This window comes from Amphibalanus amphitrite, unplaced genomic scaffold (genome assembly GCF_019059575.1).
Source record: "Amphibalanus amphitrite isolate SeventyFive unplaced genomic scaffold, NRLGWU_Aamphi_draft 000355F_arrow, whole genome shotgun sequence".
Lineage (NCBI taxonomy): Eukaryota > Metazoa > Arthropoda > Thecostraca > Balanomorpha > Balanidae > Amphibalanus > Amphibalanus amphitrite.
This window is the reverse complement of record NW_024881849.1, coordinates 312,740-326,998: the sequence shown is the minus strand read 5'-3', so window position 1 is coordinate 326,998 and position 14,259 is coordinate 312,740. Positions and strand designations below refer to the sequence as shown.

The following is a 14,259-nucleotide window of genomic DNA, read 5'->3' as shown; positions in this document are numbered from 1 at the left end:
TTTGCGGGAAACCGATGCAAACGAGGTTGGGGTGGTCGGAACAGATCGCACTCTTGGCCTGAGAGAGGCGTTCCGAGAGCAGTCACTTTTTGGAGGGCAAGGGATGAAGCAGTGTGCATGCCGGGCCAGCGCCAAACAGTGCAACACCAAAAGGTGTTAGTACCGTAAGGCTGGAATGATGTGTACGAATCGGTTCCACGCAGCGCTCCCATGTGTCAACAAATAATAAAACAGTTCTGGTCTGGAACCTTTTGTTTGAAAATGCGGTCTCTATAGGAGAGTTTCCAGACGATATTTTTTTACTGCCTATGGACCAACACAGTAGACCCCACACTTCAGAGAAAGCCGATAACTGCACAGTGTAATATTTGTGTACTAGCTAACAATAAAGTAGGTACGCTGCGCTGCAGACGAGACGATCCGTGAAATATCTCGTAGTATTAGCCCATTTTACACCAATACGATAACGTCCCTCCCCCTCCCGCCCGCCGGCGTGTATATGCACACAACCGTCCGCGTACGAAAAGTTTTGTTACAGAGAGTGCCGGTCGTCTTTTGGGCAATCCATGTAAAGCCTAGGCAACGAGTGTACTCAGTTAATTTTGACCATAGTTTCAGGGAGTGCCTGGCCTCCGCCTGGCATTTCATGAAATGCCTAAAACTTTCAGGCATTCGCTGTAACGCGCCTATTTCTACGAAGATTTCAGTTTTTGCCGGCATTCCATGGAATGCCTAGGCATTTCATGGAATGCCGGATTTCACCCGATGCCTACGACATATATATCAAACGCATGACGGCAGCCGGTCATGCACTTGTCGGCATATTTCAGCATTGCATTTCGCCAATCAAACCATTTACCGCATCGGTCATACCTGTGCAATTCTCAAAACTGTGTACCATTTACAACCGACTTTTTGTGTCAAACTACCGAACCGTTAGAGTAGTGGCAGCAGTACGGCCAGTCTTCGTGTGGGTCCGCATGTGTCTGATAAGCTTTGGCTCGTTGAGCGAACCGGGCCTGACAGTGTGAGCAGCCGTACGGCCGTTCCCCCGTGTGAGTACGCGTGTGTAAGGTGAGACTTGCCCCTTGAGTGAAGCGTGCCTTGCAGATGGAGCAGCCGTACGGCCTCTCCCCAGTGTGGGTCCGCATGTGCCTGGTTAAACTTCCCCGTAGAGCAAACCGCGCCTGACAGATGGAGCAGCCGTACGGCCGTTCCCCCGTGTGAGTCCGCATGCGTTCGGTGCCGTGTGGATACGCATGTGTCTTGTTAGTGTAAATTATTACATGGCTCCTGTGTTAATTTGGCATGAGATATTTTTTACTATTGCCTGGCATCAGGTTACTGACCTTTCACTGTCAGGTTACTGACCTTTCTGAAGGTGAGAAGCGGTTGCCATGTCAACGGTCAATAGTAAGTTGCTCGCGCAGTGGTGTTTGAACAAAAATTCAAATGTCGTAATTTTATCGTCGTTTTCTCAGACTGTTCAGTTTGATTTCGTGATTGGCTAGTCAAGTCATCAAGAACTGGGCCGTCATTTGAACATGTCCGTTCAAATACCCCGAATTAATTTGTTGGAGCCGCATGAATTGGATGAGCTATTTTCATCGCGCAGGGCTCATTGCACTACAAAGGTGATTAAATCAGCAGAAGACGTCTTCATTGAGTTCTTGCAAGTAAAAGGCATATCTGTTGAAAGCTGCATGCACAGTAACGATGTCCTGGACAACGCTGTGAAGGAGTTCTTCATTACTGTAAAACGCAAGGACGGTGAACGCTACAAATCGAAGAGTCTCCACACTCTCAAGTACGGCGTGGCGTGAAACATGTAAAGCTAAGTGTGTGCCGTAGACATTTGACGTGGCTATGATTGTATATCCAATACATTCAATTGTACCATGATATTTGTGTTTGGATATTTTTTATTACGGGATGAATGAGTACTAAGTAAAGATTCCGAGAGTTGGCCATGTAATAAAACGAATACTGCATGGGGGAGCGGGCAATAGAAAAAATATTGCCCTCTGTAACGTCACTGTCGCCCTCGGGTGAAGACCTCCACAAGTGCTATTGCCCTCGGCTTCGCCTCGGGCAATAGCACTTGTTTCGGTCTTCACCCTCGGGCGACAGTGACGTCACATCGGGCAATATTTTTTGCTATTGCCCGCTCCCCCATGCAGTATTCGTATACTGTTGAGTGAACCGTGCCTTGCACATAGAGCAGCCGAGCGGCCTCTCCCCAGTGTGGGTCCGCATGTGCTTTTTAAGGATTGATTGATCAGTGAACCGTGCAGAGCAGATAGAGCAGCCGTACGGTCGCTCCCCAGTGTGTGTACGCATGTGTCTGGTGAGGTGTGACCGTTGAGTGAACCGTGCCTTGCAGATGGAGCAGCCGTACGGATGCTCACCAGTGTGGGTCCGCATGTGTGTGGTGAGAAGGAACCGTGTAGTGAACCGTGCAGTGCAGATAGAGCAGAAGTGGGGCCGTTCCCCAGTGTGGGTACGTATGTGTACGGTGAGGTTTGACCGGGAAGCAAACCGTGCTGCGCAGGTGGAGCAGCCGTACGGCCGCTCCCCAGTGTGGGTTCGCAAGTGTCTGGTAAGGTGTGACCGTTCAGTGAACCGCGCCGTACAGATGAAGCAGCAGTGCGACCGCACCCCAGTGTGAGTCCTACGGTGACGTTTTATGTCTGTGGACCTGTCGGTCGAGTACCGACACCGCTCGCACTTGAACCTCCCGTTCCTGTCGATGTCACTGTGACACCTCTTCACGTGTCCGTCCAGACGTTGCTTTCCCAGACATCGGAAGTCGCAGTGGGGACATTGCACCGAGCCACTGACACCTGAAGAATACACAAGAAGAAGAAAGGCCATTAAAAACGTTCCATGCCAACAAGTCGCACACACACTGGAACAATTACGACGCCGAGAGAAGACCCAAGCAGCTGGTGGTCGTGTTTCCAGGTCACCTTGGTGGTCGCCGTGGACGGTAGCGGCAATGTTGACGCGACAAGTCATCAGCTTTCCATGAGTTGATCCGTTTGTCGTTCGAAATACAACCATCAGAAAGGGAACGCTGAGCTCGTTATAGTTCACTTGCTCTTAATTAACTATATCACAGGGTCAGAAATCCGACCCAACTTAACCATAAAGTGAAGGGCCTATTTGACAACACCAAGGCATAAACAATTTGAAAGATAAAGAGAGGACAAAACACAATCAATTTTTTCTCTAAGGAATGTCTCTATTTGGGAAAACTCCACCGTGGCACGCACGCCTCCCGTATTCCACACCACGACCAAAATAAAACATACATGATACACAAGGTTGCATTAAATATTTTCTTTACATTTTAATACAAAGCAATACAAATAAATAGCGAGAAAAACACGCGTTGAACAAGTAATAAAACTTATAAAAAGCCGAAAATTGTTATACACGCGTTTATTCGAACATGGCAATATATGTGCTTCAACATGAACACCATAACACTAAGACACATGTAGTAGGTATTGGTTAGTAGACATGTGTCCAGTGTCCTTAGGAAGTGTCAGTACATTCTTCAATAGAGCAATGCAAACAATGCCTTAGGTGGCACATAATCTGCCGAGGGCGACACGACAGAAACACCCCGTCAAGCTTGTAAAGTTGTAAGTACAGACAGCACATAGCAACAGTAGCCGCCTTTACGTACACGGGATGAATAGAGTCGATTTACATTACATGCCAACCTACGTTAGACCGGCGCCCTGTCGACAAAGACTGCGCACATAATGCGAAATGCTGCAAATACTGGAGGGAGCCAAAGCCGTACAAAGAAGCATTATTTCGATATAACCGGACGCTCTCAACCCATTAATGCCGGAATTTCAATTTTTTTCTTAAGTTATCCTTAACAAATGTTAGCCACATGGGTCCCAGTAAAAAAAAACTGTGCAAGCTTTAAAAAACTGTTCCATCGGTTCTCAAGTTATAGGCATGAGCCATAAATGACCCAACCGGCATTAGTATAGTCACAAATGAGAGTTATCACGAAAACTGATTTATCTATATATCTTATTGTGTAATGTGTATACTGTATACCTACTGTATGGCGGTCTCAGCCAATCAATATTAAGACGCACTGCATTGCAATGCTTTGCGACGTCTCATTGGCGAGACTGGTGGTGCCGCTGGCAGGCCTGTGGTGCCCCTGCTAGGCTTCTGGTGCCCCTGACACTGTCAGGGACACCATAGGCCTGACAGGCCTATGGTGTCCCTGTAAGGACTGTGGTGCCCCTGGGCCCTGACAAGCCTGAGGTGCCCCTGACAGGCTTTATGAGACCCTGACAGGTCCGCGGTGCCATTGCTAGGCCTGTGATGCCCCTGGCAGGCCTGTGGTGCCCCTGGCGGGCCTGTGGTGCCCCTGCTAGGCCGCTGGTGCCCCTGGGTCCTGGCATGACTATGGTGCCCCTGACAAGCCTGAAGCGCTCCCAACAAGCCCGTGGAGCCCTTTACAGGCCCAAGGTGTCCCTGCGAGGCCGGTGGTGCCCCTGTGAGGCCGGTGATGCCTCTGCGAGGCCGATGGTGCCCCTGGTAGGCCGATGGTGCCCCTGGCAGGCATCTGGTACCTCTGGCAGGTCTGTGGTGCTCTTGCTAGGCCGATGGTGCTCCTGCACGCCCGTGGTGCCCCTAACAAGCCTGTGCAGTGGTACCCCTGACAGGCCCGTGGTGCCCTTGCTAGGCTTGTGGTGCCCCTGTCAGGCCTGTGGTGCTCCTGATAGGTCGGTGGTGCCCCGGGCCCCAAGGGGGGGGGGGGGGGGTCATGAGTGACCCATGTGATGTGTGGATCCCCTCCTTCGGATCCGCCACTGTTATCTGATCACAACCCCCAGAAATAAATAATCGTATAATCATCAGTTGCTTCCATTGTATTTAACCCGCGCCCGGCTGGGGGTCCTGGATTTCCACGCCCTGCTGGGGGGGGGGGGGGGTGTTTGAACACCCCCCCTTCTAACTCGTCTCCTGGGCCACGTAGCGATACGCGGAAGGCGGCGTTCGAAACAGCGTCAAAAATAATGAGGAAATCACTTCGGTCAATTTTTTGGTCAGGTCAAAGGTCAGGTCACCAGAGGTCATTGAAGGCAAAATTTCGCCGATTTCCAGGTCGAATGTCGACAATTTCCAAGAAGCCAGCGCATAACTCGAGAACCAATAGAGCTACAGCGCCGCGGAAAAGCGCATTCGATAGCCCTATTAACGCCCTTTCTGAGTAATTCCCTCAGATTTGACCTAACGTCAACGGATTTGCCTGCAGGGGGCAAAAACTGCAAAAATAGCCGATTTTTTCGGAAACAGTTTTTCTGCAATAACTTTTGACCCAAGCCTTGTACGAGCTTACTTTTACCAGCATCGTGTTCCTCTCGTCAAGACGCATCGAATGAACTATAACTTGACCTTGAAAGGTCAACTTGAAAATTTGACCTCAGGTCAAGGTCATGACCTGACCGGAAAGGGTCATGTTGCATATCAGTCGATCCGTATCGTCGAGCTGAACACATCTAAGGCGTTTTCATCGCTCTAGCATGCCTCTATCAACAGTTATTTGCGAAAAACTGTTAGATACCATTCGTGACCTAAGATGACCTCAGGGCATAAACAGGGGTCACGGACACCATTTCCATGTTCAGTGTGTCTAAACCACTTGTAATTCAGTGTTTGGGAGTGTTTATAATGTCTTTCGTCCAAAAGAGGCGCATTTCAATTTTCTCCCATTGACTTATAATGGGGAGGTCGCAAAATTGACCTGACCTTAGGTCATCGATATCAAAATTCTGAGATATACATTTTGTACATGCTATTGCTCTTAGCAATCGCTGAAAGTTTCAAAGCGATCGGTCACTCGATGTAGCTATGACAGACATTGAAACTTTTTATGAGGTGAGGTCACTTCAAGTGACCTGGTGACCTGACCTTGAATGACCTTGGTCTGAAATTTTCACAACATGTGTAGAATTGATGTATGATAAGGTGTACCAAAAACGGCGGCGCTCCGCGCCGCCGTTTTTGAGATATTCGCGAAAAACCACAAGGGGGGGTGTTCAAACACCCCCCCCAGCAGGGCGCGGGTTAATATACTGAGTAAATTGATAACACTATTGCCGGCTGGGTCATTTATGACCCAAGGACAGGCGCGGATCCAGGGGGGGGCGACGGGGGCGGCCGCCCCCCCCCCGCCATCCGAAAAAGGCGCCCATATCCCGCGGCAGAGAGGGCGCCCCGAGCAGAAGAGCGGCGACACAGCAAAGGTTCAGCAGAAATAGGGCGCCTCCAGCAGAAGTTGGGCTCACCAAGCAGGAGAGTGACGCCCAATTGCCTATTCCCAGCAGATGAGAGTCGCCCCAGCAGGCAGCAGCAGATGGGCGCCCCCAGCAGACGAGGGCGTCTCGTTACAAGAATATAAAATACGTTCTGTTCAAGAGGGGCGCCCCTGGCAGCGGAAGGGCACCCTTAGCAGGAGACGTGTCCCCCTGAAGAGGAGCGACGCCCCAGCAAAAGGAGAGAGGCGCCCCCATTCCGAGAAGAGGGGCGCCCTGACAGTAGCTGGGCGTTCCAGCAAAAAAAGGAGTCCCATACTAAGAAAATGGGTGCCACTGGCAAAAGAGGGGCGCCCAGCAGAAGAGAGGGGTCTCCAGCAGGAGACGGGCGCCCCAAGCAGAAGAGGGGCGCCCCAGCAGAAGAGAGGCGCCACAGCAAAAGTTGATCAGAGATGGGGAGCCTCCAGCAGAGGTTGGGCCCGCCAAGCAGGATAGGGGCGCCCCATTGACAATATCCGGCAGAAGACAGACGCCCCAGCAGCAGATGGGCGCCCCCGGTAGAAGAGGGGCGCCCCATTACAAAAAGAAAAGGAGTATATTCTACCGAGAGGGGCGCCCCTGACGACAGCGGAAGGGCAACCCCAGCAGAGGGGCGGTGCCCACTGCCCCAGTAAAAGGAGAGGTGTGCCCCGTTCCGAGCAGCAGAGGGTCGCCTCGCCCCAGAAAAAAAAAAACAGGAGCCCCGCAGTGGCTCCCCGCAGTGGAAGGGCGCCCCCACAAGAGTGGCGTCTCCAGCAAAAGAGAAGTGCCCCCTGCAAGAGACGGGCATCCCACCAAAAGTTGGGCAGAAGTGGAGCGCCTCCAGCAGAATTTGGGGTCGCCCAACAGGAGAGGGCTTCCTATTAGTAGAAAAAGACTCCTCAGCAGCAGAGGGGCGCCCTAACAGAAAAGGTGCACTCGTAGTAGAAGTGGGACGCATCAGGAAGAAGAGGGGCACTTCTAGCAGAAGATGGGCGTCCCAGATAAGTGGGCCGCCTACAGCAAATTGGTCGTTCTTAGAAGGAAGAAATGAGGCGACTTAAGCAAAGTGGGTCTCTCCATAATGGATTAGGCGATCCAAGCAGAGGTTGGGCGCCCCCGGGAAGTGAGGCATACCAGCATAAGTGAGACGCTTCCAGAAAAAGGAGGGGGCATCACCGGGAGAAGAAGGACTGCACCAGTAAATGGAGGCCACCTTTTTGCTAATATCTTTTGCTAGGGTAGCGGTGCCCATCTACGACTTTTAACCCGTGCCGTGCTGGTGGTCTGAGTTTTCCGTGTCCTGCTAGGGAGGGGGGGGGGGGCAAACTCCCTCGTCTAACTCGGCTCCTGGGCCGCGTAGTGACACGCGATAAGCGGCATTCGAAAGATCGTCAAAAACAGGACGAAAACAAAACGGTCATTTTTTAAGTCAGGTCGAATGTCAGGTCACCAGAGGTAATCAAAGGTAAAATGTTGCCTATTTCAACATTTTTCCGTTTTCGAAGCAGCGGCACATAACTCGGAAACCAATAGAGCTATAGTGCCGAAGAAAAGCGCATTCGATAGCCCTTTTAAAGGTGTTTCTGCAAGCTGCGCTCAGATTTGACCTCAGGTCAACGGTTTAGCCTTCAGAGGGCAAAAGACTCTAAAAATAGCCTTTTTACGAACAATGTTTTCCTGCAATAACTTTTGACTCAAGAGAGTCTCGACATTACGTTTGCCAGCATTGCGTTTCTGTCGTCGAGACACGTCGAACAAACTAAAGGTTGACCTTATGAAAGGTAATTTTGAGAATTTGACCTCAGGTCAAGGTCATGACCTGACCGGGAAAGGTCATGCTGCATAGCAGTCGATGCGTATCGTCGAGCTGAACACAGCTGAGGTGTTTTTATCGCTCTAGCTTGAATCTATCAAGTTATTAAAAAAAAAAACTGATGCGGACCTTTCATGACATGGGATGACCTCTGGGACATAATGAGTGGTCACACTAGGTGCAATGTTCTTATTCAGTGTGTTAATTTTATATGCATCCCAATGCTTGATATTGTCTAGAATGGCGCTCGTCCAAAAGAGATGCCTTTCAGTTTTCTCCCAAAGACTTAACCCTCGCCGGCCGAGGGGGGGGGGGGGGCGGGTGCCGCCCCCCATAGGTTTTTTTTTCGCGATAGCTCCGAACACGCTGGCGATAGAGAGCTGAAACTTGGCATACCTGACCTTTGATCCAAGCCGGATCATTTGACACCAACCGCATTTTTGGGTCAGGTCAGGTCACTGACCTATGACGTCATAAGTGAACCTCTGCACGGTCTTCAAATGTCGCAACTTCGCAACGCCCTCACTGCCAGAGGAGATGTCACAGGGAAATGAAACTTGCAGGATCTAGTATCCATTATGAGTCCCACAACTTGTATATCTCGGATTTTTCCTAAAGGTCATATGAGGTCAGGTCATTTTCGTGACCTCACCATTATAAGTCAATGGGGAAATATGAAAACTGCTATTCTGGCGCCGGGAACGATCTCCAGCTATCTCAAGCACACAGAATCGTGATTTGATGCACTCCTTGCAAGGTTAGATGCGTCACTTTTGCAATGTTGACCTTGCGTGACGTCATTTATGACGTCATCAAGGTCATATTAGTTTTTCGTCAATAACTCTTGATCAAATTGAGCTAGCGAGTCGGGAAAGCCACCAATGGACTCAGGAAGGCCTGCCGAATCGAATGATATGCGACATGACCTCTTTCGACCAACTTCGTGACCTGGGGGTGCTGACCTGACCTTGACCTGAGGTCAACACCCCAAGTTGACCTGACCCGGACAAAAAGTATATCATTCGACGCGCCTGAGCGAGACGAACACGATGCTGCCAAAATCGGCGCTCTACGGCCGTTTTTTGCGAAGTTATTCACCAAAAACTGAACCGTACCTTGGGGCACTTGACCTGACCTCAGAGGTCACCGGTTGACCTAGGACCTTAAAATCGGGTACCAATCTCTGCGTCTCGTAACGGTGCACACGCTCGTTTTTTCCGCGACGCGCTAGCTCCACCAGGGGCGAAACGGCGAGGGGGGGTCGTACCCGCCCCCCCCCCCTCCCCCCTCGGCCGGCGCGTATGTAGAAAACCAATAGGTCCGGCGAGGGTTAATTATACCTACCTAATGGAGACGTCGCACAACTGACCTGACCTTAGGTCATGCTGCATAGGTCACAGGTCACAGATATAGAAATTCTGAGATATACATTTCATGAATAGTGTTGCTTTCATCAATCGCTGAAAGGTTCAAAGCAATCGTTCAGTCGGTATAGCAATGGTAAGCATTTGAACTTTTTCTTAGGCTAGGTCACTTGGCATAACCTGGTGACCTGACCTTCCATCGCCCGCGTCAGACATTTTTACAACATGTGCAAAAAAGATGCATGATAAGGTATGCTGAAAATGGCAGCGCTGCGCGCAGCCGTTTTTCAGATATTTGCGAAAAAAAACTGAGCAGGAGCGCGATAACGCCCCCTAGCACGGCGCGGGCTTTTAGCTCCCGATTTTGACGGTTTGGCGCCCCCTTTGTATGGAGCGCCCCCGGATTGCCAGGTCGCCCCTATTTCGACTTGCCGCCCCCCCTCCCGAAAATTCCTGGATCCGCCCCTGCCCAAGGATATTTATTGAGGAACAAAAGTTATCCGGTGACGAGAAGAAGGGCAAAAATACAAATCATGCTTTTTCAGACAAATTTAAATAGGTAGACGATCATTCAACAGATAGTAAATTGCAAACATAATACAACATTACTTTTTGGGACGGCGCACCATTGCCAGTGACCGTCGGCTGTGCAGTCCCGTCGTCTTTGGCTCCAGAAACTTCAGTGGACGAGCTCACACCAGTTTTATGCCGCTCCGACGCTCGTCACTAAACCCACAAAATCGACAAAACACACGCGCAAGTTCATCAAAGTGCCACTTGCCTCCATTGAGAAGAAACGTTAAGATTTTGCTTTTGGGTCATACATGACCCAAGCGGCATTAATGGGTTAAAAATGGCGCTACGGTGCTTAAAATAACGACAGTTCGACAGTCCTTTCCTCCTATGTAAGGGCGGCTATTTTAAATACACAACCACTGAATCACACTGGATAAGTACAAACAAACCAGATATGACACTGGTAGCCATGAAGGTCACAAACGAGAGTCACAGCTATAACACGAATAACTAACGTACAACGGGGGCTGGTCATGCACTTGTCGTGAAGCCTCAACACTGTATTTCGACATTCAAACGATTAACCGCTTCGGTCACTCACACCTTGTTATTCTCACCAGTGTACCAACCACTTTAAAACGTATTTTTTTGTGTCAAACTGCCGAACCGTTGCTGATGTAGAGGCAGCCGTGTGGCCGCTCTTCGCGTGGGTCCGCATGTGTTTGAAGATATGTGCCCGTTGAGTGAACCGGGCCTGGCAGTGTGAGCAGCCGTACGGCCGCTCCCCTGTGTGGGTACGCATGTGTTTTGTTAGGGTAGACCGTTCAGTGAACCGTGCCGTGCAGATGGAGCAGCCGAACGGCCGCTCCCCAGTGTGGGTCCGCATGTGTGCAGTAAGATGTGACCGTTCAAAGAACCGTGCCTTGCAGATAGAGCAGCTGTATGGCCGCTCCCCAGTGTGGGTTCGCATGTGTCCGGTGAGTTTTGATCGTTCAGTGAATTGTGCCTTGCAAAGGGAGCAGCCATACGGCCTCTCCCCAGTGTGGGTTCGCTTGTGTCTGATGAGGTGCGCCTGGTCAGAGAATTGTGCATGGCAGAGGGAGCAGGCATACGGCCGTTCTCCCGTATGGGTCCGCGTGTGTGTGGTGAGAGTGGACCGCTGAGCAAACCGTGCCGTACAGATAGAGCAGCAGTGGGGTCGCTCCCCCGTGTGAGTCTTCCGGTGGTGTTTCCTACGGGTGGGCTTGTTGGTCGAGTATTTACACCGCTCGCACTTGAATCTCCCGTTCCTGCCGATGTGACCGTGACTTATCTTCACGTGTCTGTCCAGATGTTGTTGTCCCAGACATCTGACGTTGCAGTGGGGACACTGAAGTGTGCGACCAACACCTGTGAAACACATTGAGAGAAGAGCGATGTCGACAATGTTTCTGGCCAGATATGAAAAATCAGGCTAAAATGATTTCATCCTGGGTGATACTCAATATAAACAATGAAGGACATGCATCGCTTCCTTAGTAGCGATGCATTAGTTGTCGGTGAAGCAGGATTAGGGCGCCAGCTGTGCCGTCCGCATCTGGACGAAGAAGTTTGAGAGCCACTGAAGGTACTGACCGATGCCTGACATGCGGTCACGACGTAAAGAGACGTCGAGTAGCGGTGGTGGAACAAACAGTCACCAGCCGATAAACACGTAAAGGACAAGATCGGTTGGCTGACACAGATGAAAATTGAACGTCCACAAAGGCATGGGTGCCGCAACACCCTATGAAATGTAATGTCCCCAAACGCAAGGATGGCTCAAGAGCCCCAGGTTTTTGATGCAGCTCCTCAAAATGCAGCAGCTTGCATAAATTCCAACAATGCTGAACAGATGGGCTAGATGCGGATTGAGTAACATTATGTGCCCCACTCGATGTCAATAAAAATGTTGTGGTTCTTATTGAAAACTTCGACAACATGGACAATATGTTCAGAAAAAAAATGTTGACATTCAAGACTACCCGAAACGGTATTCAATGCCACCTTCACGCTATCTGTTCCGGTGTACAGTCATGAACTAGCGTTTTGTTCTTGTCAAAAAGTTTGGATTTCCGTTGCAAATACAAACTTTTTACATTTCATCCAACATGGCCACAGGCAAGGCGATAAATATGTACTAAGTGGAGTCACGAGAGAATGCTGATGTCATGGTGCACACTTCTTCGGGAGTAAAAAACTGCATCCATTTGATAGTTTTAGACACTGAAATCTTGTTTCGTTAGACTGATCCTGAATATTACGCAATATCCCAAAACAATTAAGTAATTAAAGAGATTGGGTACCTCATAAAAAAGGCAAATTCACACGATGACATCACGAAAAACGAACACGTTACAGGTATGCCAGTAACTACAGCCTGGTCACCGGCACGTTGTTGTATTGATGGTACCGGACTTTGTCAAGCAAAAACAAACCTTTTAACTTCAACAACATAAATGCGCTCGATAGTTTTCGAGAAAACCCTGCTGACAGGATGTGCCCCGTGACACTATCTGCCCCAATCTTCCCTACCCATCGGCCATCAACTATTCAAAACCATTTTAAAAGGTAAAATCGTTCCCCTCAGCAGTCCTTTAAGGATATATACCACTCCCAAATATATATTTTTTCTTGCTGTACAGTTAAATGATTATTTTATGACAAAAATGATGCCGATTAAAAACATGTTTATGATTTTTTCCTTATAACAGGTATACGAAGAATTATATTATATCTTCCGTTGGGACTAAATATGGTGGCGGAGGATATTACGCGTTCACCAATCATATTGCGTTCTTTAAAAAAAAAACAGCTGGATGCTGATTGGCTGACACTGGCCTCTCCGACAGCCGCTTTTTAGATGTCTGCGAAAAAGAGGACGGGGGAGGCGACTACCCCATCCCCCGGCCCGGCGAGGGATAAAGGTCCAAATAAAGGCTACTAAACGATGTGATAGAAGTTTTTTTCCGAAACAATCGAATCGACATAGTGGACCTAGTCTTTAACAGGACCGATTGCTATTCGCCAGCCGAAATGTCAGTCCAACGAACCAAACCCACGTAGCTTTAAATTAAGGTAAGTAAACTTTAAGCCAACATACATCAGAGCAGCAAAACTTCAACGCAAAGGACTGAAGAAGAGCACGGTCTGTGTCGGTAAGAAAGATGGTATCTTAACAGTGCGGCAGATGTTGCGCGCAAAGCAGCATATACCACCACAGTTTTACAGAGGTTTGAGTATACCTAATGTTTTAAAATTGCGGAAGGCGGACGCATGTGGACCGCTCTTCTCGTCGGTCCGCATGTGTCTGATGAGACTTGATTGAACAATGAATCGTGCCTTGCAGAAACAGCAGCCGTACGGCCGCTCCCCAGTGTGGGTCCGCATGTGTTTAGTGAGGCGTGACGGTTGAGCGAACTGTGCAGTGCAGATGGAGCAGCCAAACGGCCTCTTCCCAGTGTGAGCACCTATGCATCTGTTTGGTTAGGTTTGACAGCGAAGCGAAGCGAACCGTGCCGTGCAGGTTGAGCAGCCATATGGCCGCTCCCTCGGGTGGGTAGGCATTTGTTTCATGAGACTTCTCCGTTGAGCGAACAAAGCCCGGCAAGTTGAGCACTGAGCAGCCTTACGGCCGCTCCTTCGTGTGGGTACGCATGTGTTTGCTGAGACTTCCCCGTTCATTGAACTGGGCCTGGCAATGTGAAGAGCCATACGGCCGCTCCCCAGTGTGGGTTCGCATGTGCGTATTGAGGTGTGACCGTCGAGTGAACCGTGACTTGCAGATGGAGCAACCGAAAGGTCGCTCTCCAGTGTGGGTCCGCATATGTGTCGTAAGGTTTTGCTGTTTAGCAAAGCGTGCTGTGCAAACGGAGCAACCGTGAGGCCGCTCCCCCGTGTGGGTACGTATGTGTTTGTTGAGATCTTCCCGCCTAGCGAACTGAGCCTGGCAATGTGAACATCCGTGCGGCCGCTCCCCAGTGTGGGTCCGCATGTGTCTGGTGAGATTTGACCGTTCAGTGAACCGTTCCTTGCAGATGGAGCAGCCGTATGGCCGCTCCCCTGTGTGAATCCGCATGTGGTTGTTTAGGCTTGCTCGAACAGAGAACCGTGCAGTACAGATGGAGCAGCCGTACGGCCGCTCCCCAGTGTGAGTCCGCATGTGTATAGTGAGGGTGGACGGTTTGGTGTACCGTGCCGTACAGATAGAGCAGCCGTATGGCCGCTCCCC

The 14,259-nt window shown here is 50.1% G+C and overlaps 1 protein-coding gene across 6 annotated transcripts in view; it reads right to left on the bottom strand.

Moving 5' to 3' along the window:
• Positions 1–14,259, bottom strand: part of LOC122389342 (zinc finger protein 271-like) — a 259,548-nt gene that overhangs the window by 77,007 nt on the left and 168,282 nt on the right. The gene's annotated exons all lie outside the window — the stretch shown is intronic.